The 11,311-nt window shown below is 34.2% G+C and overlaps 1 pseudogene; it reads right to left on the bottom strand.

The window, feature by feature from the left end:
* Positions 1-7,837: 7,837 nt before the first annotated feature.
* Positions 7,838-9,201, bottom strand: LOC149231009 (guanosine nucleotide diphosphate dissociation inhibitor 1-like; annotated as a pseudogene).
* Between the last annotated feature and the right edge of the window lie 2,110 nt (positions 9,202-11,311).

Raw genomic sequence — 11,311 nt, forward strand, 5'->3', positions numbered from 1 at the left:
GTCGAACTTAATCGATCAGTTCTTGCAATCAACCTACAAGGCTAATGCATGTAATCAAAACATTCAAAATGTAACCTAACATACAATGATGTAAGTAGGCAACATAAAATCAATATGTAAGTGATAAATAACCATATACAGTCAGTCACATACTCATGTCAAATATTCTTCACAAAATCAACATAAAATTCTCCATGATAACCATACTACAACCCTAATTCAACAACAATCAAATGCAAGAAGTATATAAGTGTAAGAGACACACATGCAACTAACATGTATGCATGAATAACACATTTAATCCAATCCAGTCTGATAATTGAACCATGCTCCGATACCACTCTTTAACACCCTCCTCCCACATCCACCCAAGTAACCATGCCAACCGAGGTAAACATAAGACGAGAGGTTACTATGATTAGATTCGACCTCCTAGGTAACCTTAAGGAAGTGGAATCGATGGAACATCACACAAAATCATTTAACATCATCAACAGAACCCGCAGGAGATAAGTCAACCACTTAGACAGCCTGTCCCCAGGTCCCACTGTTGTTTTGGACCTCTTAGGCCATAGTCACTCTCATGCTCTGGGAAAAAGGGTGACCAGAGACCTAAAGTCGCTCATAGGAATTCCTATTAGCGGCTATGGACCAAACTTTCTAGTTTTGTGCCAGGACCCTGGGAATTAAGCCACTTTTTCAGGCCCAGAGCCCAGGCCATTGCCCATAATAGAATGAAATCTCAGAATCAAGTAAAGTATAGGGAAATAATGATGCAAAAGTAAATAGTTGATCAAGACCTTAACCAGACCTCTACTAGCCATGACAAGCATTTCATCAAACATATTGTCAACATGTAACCTACAGGTGTAAACAACAGAATTAAGTGTAGGGATCTCATACTTATCTGAGAATCACCATGAACCATTGTTTCCTCATGTCTTTTGTTGCCTTATCACTTATTAGGTCATAGATATAATATCCATTCAAATACAAGTAAAAACATGTTGAGAGAAAAGAATAGCTACTGCCATAAAATGTACATATAACCATCACAATAGGAACATAAATACAATAAACATATCAGCCATCAAAATCCATATATACACCAGTACATTTAAACATGAAAATCAATGGAATGAATTTCTCATTAACCAATGAAATGAACCAGCCAGAGATGGGACTACCATGTTCCACCCAACCATAGATTGGCTGAGCCAAGTCTCTCTTCATTCAATCACCCTTGTGACATATTCCAAGAAAGAATGTGGGACTCATATAACACATCAAAAACACCAATCAATGTTGATGCCACCAGAGGTCTCCACCTACATCATGAGGAATTTGAGTGCCTCTTAGTTTCTCAACCTTTATCGTGCATCCATAGTCTGATATAGGGATCACTAGGCCCTACACTGAGAGATGCTCTCGAAGATTTACCATGCATTCCATCCCGGAATCACTAGGACCAACAGAGAGAAAATACACCTCTTTTCTTTCCCATATATTCTGCCATTCACCGACAAGAATTCCTAGGCCCACTGAGGTACACAACTTGGATTTACCACAACCCATAGTCTATTTCAGGGGCTACTAGGCTAGTGGCTTCATGCATCCTCAATCTGGTTCAGGGACCACTACCACCATATGTTTGTCAATTCAGATATCCGTGCCACTCAGCTTCGAATCCAATCTGGCCATCCCACATAAACAAAATGAGAGAACCCATCTCATCAAAACTATGAGGAAATGGCAAGGCTAGGTTGAAAATAATTTCACACCTGGAAAAACCCATGCCATGGTAGAAAGAAAACACACGCAATCCCATGCATGCCAAATCTATCAAGGAAAATACACATGAAAGTCGATACCTACAATGAAGCCTGTTGTAGCTACTTGATCCTATATTTCCCTGCTTGATCTTTACTTCCTCTTTCCTTGTTTGCCTTTCTTGCGCCAATGCCAAAGTGCTCTAAGAAAAATCTAAGTGTCCAAGAGTATGAGAGAGAGAGAATAATGAAAGAGTTCCAACACTAAATTGACAAAAGGTTACCAACTAATCCTCATAAGCCTTTTTATGAATGAGACCTCTATTTTCTTCATTTTCCTTCTAACATGCAACTTGTGACCTTTCACTTCCTTTTTCTCCTAATTTCCATTATTTTCATAAACAATTGTGCCAAAAATGCCATTTTTCCTTTTCAAAGCCTTATTCATTGCCTTTGCTAATTTCCTTAACCATAAACAACCAAACGAACACCCCCTAGGATGTCTTCCCCAACATTCAGCTTGGAATAAGTGTCCCATTCACCCGTGGTTATTGTATTTAACTTTTATTACATGAAATTTTCACTAGGTCCGTTACTGTGCCCTTGATTCTTTGGATTTACATGACCAAGATCCAATCCAATATCAGAAGTCCCCTCCATCATAACTTTTCAATAAGCATCTTTTCGAGAGTTATGATATCCTTTTTTTTTTTTCTAGTTAAGACTAACCTAAGTACCCACGGGGGATTTGAACCGGTGACCTATCGTAAGGAGTGCCTTAACAACGCACCCATTCACCATCAATCCAAAGCCCCGTGGACTAGAGTTATGATATCTTAATCCTATGATATGACATAATTAATTCATGTGGCATCTTTATAGCGATGGCACGTATCACCTTGATTTGGAACACTAGGGCAACCAGTATCGTTGAATTATCCTACCATGTGTCCTCATGCTGATGTCAGATAACACTGTACCTTATCGGAACCAATCTCATGGTGCCATGTGCCCTACTTGGAGGAGAGAGAAGAGGGTTCGTCAACCCTAGGATTTGCAACAAAATCCTTTGTTAATCTTCTTCGACTATTGAAACTTCTTAGTGTACCACAATTGAGAAGTTCTGATACCGCGATGTCACGGTTCTCCAATGTATAGATGGAGTTGTGTAAATTGTTTTTATGCAGTGATATTTACATATGGTGTTGTGTATATGTTTTTTATGCAATGCTATGTATAGATGGTGTTGTGTACGTGTTGTTTATGTAGTGTTGTGTATTGATGGTTTTGTGTGCATGTTGGATATGCGATGCTGTGTACATATGGTGTTGTGCGCATGCTGGATATGCAGTATTTTGTACATATGGTGCTTTGTGCATGTTACATATGTGGTGTTGTGTACATATGCCATGGTGTGCATGTTGTACATATGGTGATATGTACATGTGGTGTTGTGTGTATGATTGTACATGTGGTGTTGTGTGCATGTGGCTCCATGTACATGTTGTATATGGGGTGATGTGTGTAGGTGGTGATGTGTACATGTGGCGTTATATACACATTGTACAAGTGGTGTTGTGTACATATTGTATAGGTGTTGCTATGTACATGGGTACTGTGTACATTTTGTACATGTGGTACTATTGTACATGTCATATTGTGTGCATGTCATACATGTTGTGTTGTGTACATGTGTATTTATTGTGTTGTACGTTGTGTATATATATGTATTATCTTGTACATCGGGTGTAGGTGTATGTATTATGTTCTGTTGTACACCAAGTGTAGGTGTATGTGTTGTGTTGTACACCAGATGCAGGTGTATGTGTTGTGTTGTACACCAGGTGTAGGTGTATGTTTTGTATGTCATGTGTAGGTGCATCTATTGTATGGTGTTGTTTTCCATGCGTGGTTTTATGTGTGTGATGCACACTATGTGTATGTGTACGTGGTTGAAAAGAAGGCACTGGGTGTTTGTCAGGTGTGGAAATCGATCTGGTGTGCATAGAGAAATGTTCAATTAAAGGATAAGTATCAGTATTTTATTTCATTTTTATTATGCATGTGATCTATGATTCTGGTTTATTATGATTACATGTGATCTATGATTTTGATTATGATGGTTTCTTTTTGAGCTAACCAGATGTGATATGTTTATACATGATGATCTTATCAAACAAATAGTTTGACTTGTTGTGACAGGAAGTAAACATAATTGTAAGTGTACCTTATTAACATGTCACTGATGAGGTATGATGTGAATTATTTCATTTTGTTTTGAATCTAATGGCAGCTATGTGTTTGGTACAGGAGAGCACGAACATGCCCAGTTGGGTGGATGGAATTGATTGCAAGAAAGAATTAGAAACAAAAGTGAAGGGAAATGGAACATGCAACACTATGTTGGTAAAGCACTTTAGGAGCAGGGCCATTGTGGGACATTGTTACCAAATATACCTTTGTTGTTTGACCTTCCGATGTGAGGAATCCTTGACAAGGGATGGATCACCCAAGATAGTGAATGTCAAGGAACTTGAAAGTTGAGTGATTGCATGAAAGGTGATGACCGAATTGCCCGAGGGACTATGTAGTAGAGAAGGGAAGGTCGGGGGATTGGATTTTCTTTTGTCTTTAACACTTCCAAATGGAATCAGATGTGCATTAGGAGTGTGCCCTCGAACAATGAGTCAGTAATTGTTCACTGAGAGGACAATGGTGCAAGATTGTAGTGCTAGACATGGGATGCAGACATTGACTTTGGCAATGGACTCTGGACTTCCTAAGAAGGAGGTTATTCCTGGTACTATTTTTGAGGGTGGAGGTGTGAGCTTCTGGATTCCATTGTTGCAGATATGGGAATTGTATCATTTTATTTGTTGGTTACAGAAAATGTGTACATGTGTATATTTTTGTAAACGCTGTATTGAGTTATATTTATAAAGCTCCATAGACATTATGGTTATTTTCCGGTTGAAGAAAATGTGCATGAGCATATATGTGGTTGCTATTGTGAATATCGTAATGAGTTGGTTTATAATGATCTAGTAAACGGTATGATTGTCATGTTCTCAGCAGGTTGGTGATTGTAAATATTGCAACAAGATCTGTTATAAAGCTCCATGAGCAGTATGTTTTGGTTTTTCAACAGTCTTGTTGGTTATAGTTTTCATTGAACACCGACAAATGTGTTCCCCCAAGGGGGAAGGTTTTGTAACAGCCCTAGTAAAAAATCCATGTAAAAAAAAATATAAGACCAAGGTCATGGGACACGTATTCCAAGCTGAATGTTGGGAAAAACATCCTAGTGTGGGTGTCCATTTGGTTTATTATGGCTAAGGAAATTGGAAAAATCATTGGCAAAGGCTTTAGAAAGGCAAGAGGCATTAATTGTCATTTTATTTGAAAACAATGGAAATTAGGAGAAAATGAAGGTGAAAGTTCACATTTTGCATGTGAGAAGGAAAATGAAGAAAAATAATGGAAAATTGAAGAAATTAGAGGACTCATTTATGAAAAGGCTTTTGAGGATCAGTTGGTAGATTTTTCAGTACACCTTTTTGTTAGTTCAGTTTTGGAGCCCTCTCTTTCTACTATCTCCCTCTCACACTCTCTCACACTTAGAGCATTCTAGCATTGGATCAAGGAAAATTAAAGGAAGGACAAAGAAGGCAAAGGGAAGAAAAGATCAAGCAAGGAAGAGTAGGATCAAGTAGCTACAATGAGATTACTTGCAGGTATCGATTTGGATGTGTGATTTCCTTGCTAGATGTGGCATGCATGGTACATGCATGTGTGTTCTTGGTTCTCTTATTGTCATTAGCATGGGCTTTACCAAGTTTGACAGTGTTCTTCAATCTTGCCTTGCCATTTCCGGATAACCATGGTGTGGTGGGTCCTATTTTATTTGGTTGAGTTGGATTGTCGGATGGACTCGAAGCTGAGTGGTGTGGGATACACAGTAAATAATGGTTGTCACTAGTACAAAATGGCTAATTAGTTACTAAGAAACAATTAAAATTTGCATATAAATGACCATTTTCTAGTCGATGACCAATAGTGGCTAATTTAAAGTATCGTATAACGCGACCAAATTTTACTCACATTTAGCTTAATCATTAATTGGTTGTCTTAATTTTATCATCTAGTAGTATATTTAGTCATAAATTTGGTCATTAGTTTAGTTAATGATTTAGTCATTAATTTCCACATTTAATGGCCAAATACACAACAAAATATATTACTACATGATCACTCGAGAAAACCAATTAATGACAAAAGAAACATGACTAAAATATTCGTCATATTATAAGATACTATAAATTAGCTACTAATAGTCAGATATATGCAGATTTTAGTCATCGTTTGAAACCAATTAACGACCAAAAAATATGACCAACTTTTATTCGTGTTATAAGATACTATAAATTAGCTACTAATAGTAGTATATATGCAAAATTAAGGCTTCATTTATAATCATAAATTTATCATTTACAGTAGTCATTTATATTTTTTTGGTAGTTTCATATTCAACATATAAATGATTGATCTAGTAGTTTACATTCATTTCCTTTAATTTCATTAATAATCATTATAAATGACTAATTTAGTTGTTCTATATTCATTTTATTTGTGTTCATCATTAATCAATATGAACTACTAATTTCAAAGTTTTAGATTGATTTTGTGTGTTCATTATTAAACAACATAAATTAATTAGTACAATTTTTCGGCTAAATTAAAAAAAATGTCATACAATGTGCATGTTCATCTAATATGAAAATGAAAAGTTATATATGTTAATAAAATACTAAATAATATCAAGTAAAACTATAAATAATTTCAACCACACAAATTAAATTATATGATATGTCAAGTATTACAATATGAGTTTCTAACTTAATATTGGTTGGACTACAATTTACACACGAAATATTTTTTCATCACTTCAAAAAAATATCATTATGTTGCTAAGGAAATTCAGATTAATTCCCCAACTCAAAAAAATTAACCGTCAGTCTGTATGTGTGTGTCACATGTGGGATATTGGCTTTAAGGTTATCATTAGACCAATTTTCCTCTCTCTTTCTTTCTACATTTGTTACTCCATTGTTATTGTTCTCCTCTTCTTCAATTCATGCTTCTTACCATCAATACTAAGTTCCTCTTCTAAAAATGAATGAAGATACAATGAAAAATATAATACATGAAAGAGGATGAACACTGGAATATGAACTAAAGTATACTATAAAGGATTTATACAACATATACCTCAACATCAGCAATATCAATGCCATTTCTCCCCAGAAAAGCAAGAAACTTGAACAACTTCTCTTCATTTGGGTGATAGTGGAAAAAATGTGGCCATATGACCTATATAAACAAATAAATAAAATGTCACCATAGAAATGAACAAATTAACTTAGTATTCAACCTTACATGAAATAGAAGAAACAACAAAGGGAATACCTAAAACATGGAAAGGAACCAAAGAATAGACAATACAGGAATGATTCCATTACCCATCAAGAGGTAATAAAGTTTGCAATTTAATGAAAAGTGAACATGGTTTAAGAATATATATATATATATAATTACTTAAACCATGTTCATTCTTCGTGAAATTGCAAATCATAATGTGACATCCAGAATATGAACTTGTCATCTTAAACAAATCACTACAATAATGCTCTGTGAATCATTGATCTTGTTGGACATGCATATTTACTTATATGTAGGTATATATAGTATGCACCCGTACATAGAAGCTCGAAATTTGCATACATTGAAAATTTCTTTTACAATATAAATTACTACAAGAAAAGCAGGTCGATTAAATATTCAAAAGAGAGTGTTGACATATACTAATAAAAAGAATCAACTTGATTGTAACACTTTCTAGGCATTGGGGTAACTAATTAAGAATGCATGTCAATAATATGATACAGAAATTAGCTTCACAAATTCAAAGAAAGCTTACAGTGATATATGAGGTCACTTTTTACCATATCTAGAATATGGATGCATCCTGGCATTACTGTCAAAGACAATCAAGCCTGAAAAAATAGAAATTACTCATCTACAACACTACTAGAATTGATATCGACATTTAGATCCAATACTTGCAAAAGCAAAGGAGATAGAGGAAAAAATCAAAGAATAGGAATTAACGGTAGGCACAAAAATCAAGATTGTTAAGGGCAACAACTGAAATAAACCTGGAGAAACACAAAAGAAAAAACGATCAGAAACATAAAAGAAAAAACGATCAAATGTAAATAGATAGTAAGTTTGTAACTCTACCTTTCCTCTGATTTTTGTGTACATAACAAGAACATATTGAACCGTTGTCTCAAGATGTGTAGTTGCATCATAGCTCTGCAAGAAAAAAATCTCTACATTAAGGTACCTTCCTAAACTTCATAATAGCAAGTTATCCATTCATAAATGAAAAAATAAAAGAAAATATGGGAAGACCATTTACTTTTGATATGAAGCAATTGTCAAGAGATGGTTCATTAACAGGTTCATGTATATCATAAGTGTCAAAAAACATCTCATCAACTGCTCCAAGCAAATTTATTCCTGGTTGCAATTCTTTCTCAGGTTGGTCAGTCTATGCTTTTGTTGAGACAAACGAAATGTACTTTTCTTTGAGAGAAATATTATGTGAATGGGAACAACAAAATACATACCTACAAAATGAAAGGTGAAGAAAAGTCAAGTAAATTACAAAGTAGAGGGTACTATAAAAACATGTAATCTAGAATCATAAATCTACATTGATGCATTTACATGTATATCGTGCATAAATTTCAATGGAAAAAACCTTTTTATTAAGAAACTATGGTTTGTAATGAGGGAAAAATATGAATTCCTCCTATTCATCCAGAAAAGCACAAGCAAAAAAATATGATTTTTGAAAAGACAATATGATATCAGAGGATATACATATCATGTTTGTGTGCAAGTTGCTTTTGAGACAAAATAATCTACAGTGTTTGTGAATCATTTGTATTCAGAAAGGGGTGACTCATGATGAAAAATTCTTGAGAAACCTTACCTATCTTCTTAACCGGACTCAAAAAAACATGTTAGTTAGCATGACATAGGAATATTCTTAACAATGCTATAATAAAAATAAAAGAAAAAATGATCAAGTGTAAATGGGGTGGCTCATGATACAAATTTCTCAAGAAATATTACCTATCTTCCTAACCTGACTCAAGAAAACATGTTATGTAGCATGACATAGGAATATTATACAAGTATGTTATAATAAAACTTCCTTTAATTTTTAGATCATGCAAGTAAAATTACCTTGTTAGGTAGATATGACGGATCATAAAAAAAATTCACATTTGGAAGTTTCATCTTTTGATGTCACCCCAATCGCTTCACCTTCTTCATCAAATGTCACATGTGCATTTACAAAATAAATTTATAAATAAATTATAAAATAAAAATAATTCATTTAGTGGGAATGAAAAAAGTGGTTTGTGTATTTCTTAAAAATGTTGAAATTGTTAAATAGAATCATTCAAGCAATTACACAATGACCCAAATTGAAAGTTTGTAAAATACTTATATTGTTAACTAGGGAAATAATATTTTAGTGGCACAACTAGTTCTCTAAGTAATCAATTTACATCCAACTCACCTATGACATCTAATGGGAAATTCAAAAAGCATATGTATCTCTCCAAGATGAAGAAAACTTGAAATCGCATTTGCCAATCAGATGGAATTTTAGAGATTTGCTTACTCATGTTTTTAGATCACCACTTGAAAGACTTCATTTTGGAGTTTTCCCTCCATGTCATTTGCATTAGATGTAGAAACACATTTTTGCTACCCATATTAGGGTTAAATAAGATGCATAGACATTAACTAGGTCACTAGAATATTTTTTTTTCTTTTAAACCCAAATGAGTAATGATTAAATTAAAAGAAAGTTGCATCCAAATTGGAAAACGAGTTAATAAAATCATATTTTTTTTATTTTGGGTCTAGAAAATGTAAAGAAAACAAAATAAGAAGGGGGTTTATCTAAATCCCACCTGACCTTTAAAGTCTTCCTCAAACACACTATAGCCCTAGTACCATAAATTATTTCATATTGGCCCAATATAAACTTAAATTTGCAAAACATAAAACCTAAAGAGATTTAGGAGTTGTCCATTATACAAATGCTACTTGTTCTTTGATTAATTCTTCACCTTAGCCTTTTCTGTTGCAATGGGATTATGTACCTGGTAAACTGTTTCAAATATTCACATCCTATGAAAGCACCCATTTCACTAAACACTACAATTGTAGGGGAAAACCACCATACATGTTGCACCACAAAAGAGAAGGCATCTTCTTAAAATCTCTAGTTTAATGGGCACAATGATAGTCTTTCAATATTGATGACTTTGCTCAATTGTTGTTGTATGGTATCACACTCCTCATTAGGGACAAGCTTTTCTACTACTTAGATGTAACCGCTTTCAATCTTTGGATCCATGTGTGGTTTTCTCTTCACCCCACAATGTTTCCAAAGATGACGTAGGAAATAATTTTGGTGTAAGGACATATGCTAAGGCATCAAGTGGAAATTTTGCTTCGCCCACCATTCTTCCACCTCTACGTAGAGTATAGTCACACAATTTTACATCTCTCAGCTCAATAACATCCTTAAGATGACCTAGCATGGTGTCCATCTGTTCATAAACTGACCCAACCATTGGTTGATCTAAATTTGCAAAGAAAATCATGTTATAAATTGGCTTGGTGAACAACAAAACATATTTAACCTATGCCCAAACATAAGGATCAATATAGTGGCTTGCATTGTAGAAGAACAATCTCTATCTGATGTAATATGTATCCTTAGTTGCTACCATAAATCACTCACTATCATATCAGAAAATGCTCATCCAACATTCAACAGGTGCCTAAAGGAAAGCTAAAAGCGACCAAATCTAGTCCTTCTAATTTTAAGCAGCTACAAGTAGAGTGAATTTGGTAAATATAGTGGACAAGAATATAAACTATAATGAAGTTCATGAAATATGTAAAACTTTATTTTGATCTGGTGAGCTCATGGATCAAACATAATTCCATGCTTAATAGGCACCCAAGTTCTCACCAAAGTGAATAGAAACTTCATGCTGGAAATGATTGAAAGATATTTTTATGTTTTAGGTAAAGCCATAATTTATTTACCATATTTATACATGCTATACAATTATATTTTAGTAATATATGATGCAATAAAAACATCCAACATAGTAGCAACTGGAAATTTAAACAACCTAAAATTTTCTTAGTTATCACCAGAAGATTTTAAATTAGCATCTTGTGAATTATACACCTTTTAGAAAGAATGGCATTCCACCATCATGGAGTGAAGTCTATCATCCTTGAAAACAAAAAGAAGGTATATTTATGAGTTAAATGTGGGGAAAGAAAGAAAGCTGCCAAGTAGCATTTAAGTCCATTTATAGAATTTAACTTGGAGAAGAAAAGTGCTTTTGATATGCTGCATCTTCCATACTTGA

This window comes from Pinus tabuliformis, chromosome J (genome assembly GCF_031772625.1).
Source record: "Pinus tabuliformis cultivar Carrire ecotype Pingquan chromosome J, CPIR1, whole genome shotgun sequence".
NCBI classification, from domain to species: Eukaryota; Viridiplantae; Streptophyta; class Pinopsida; order Pinales; family Pinaceae; genus Pinus; species Pinus tabuliformis.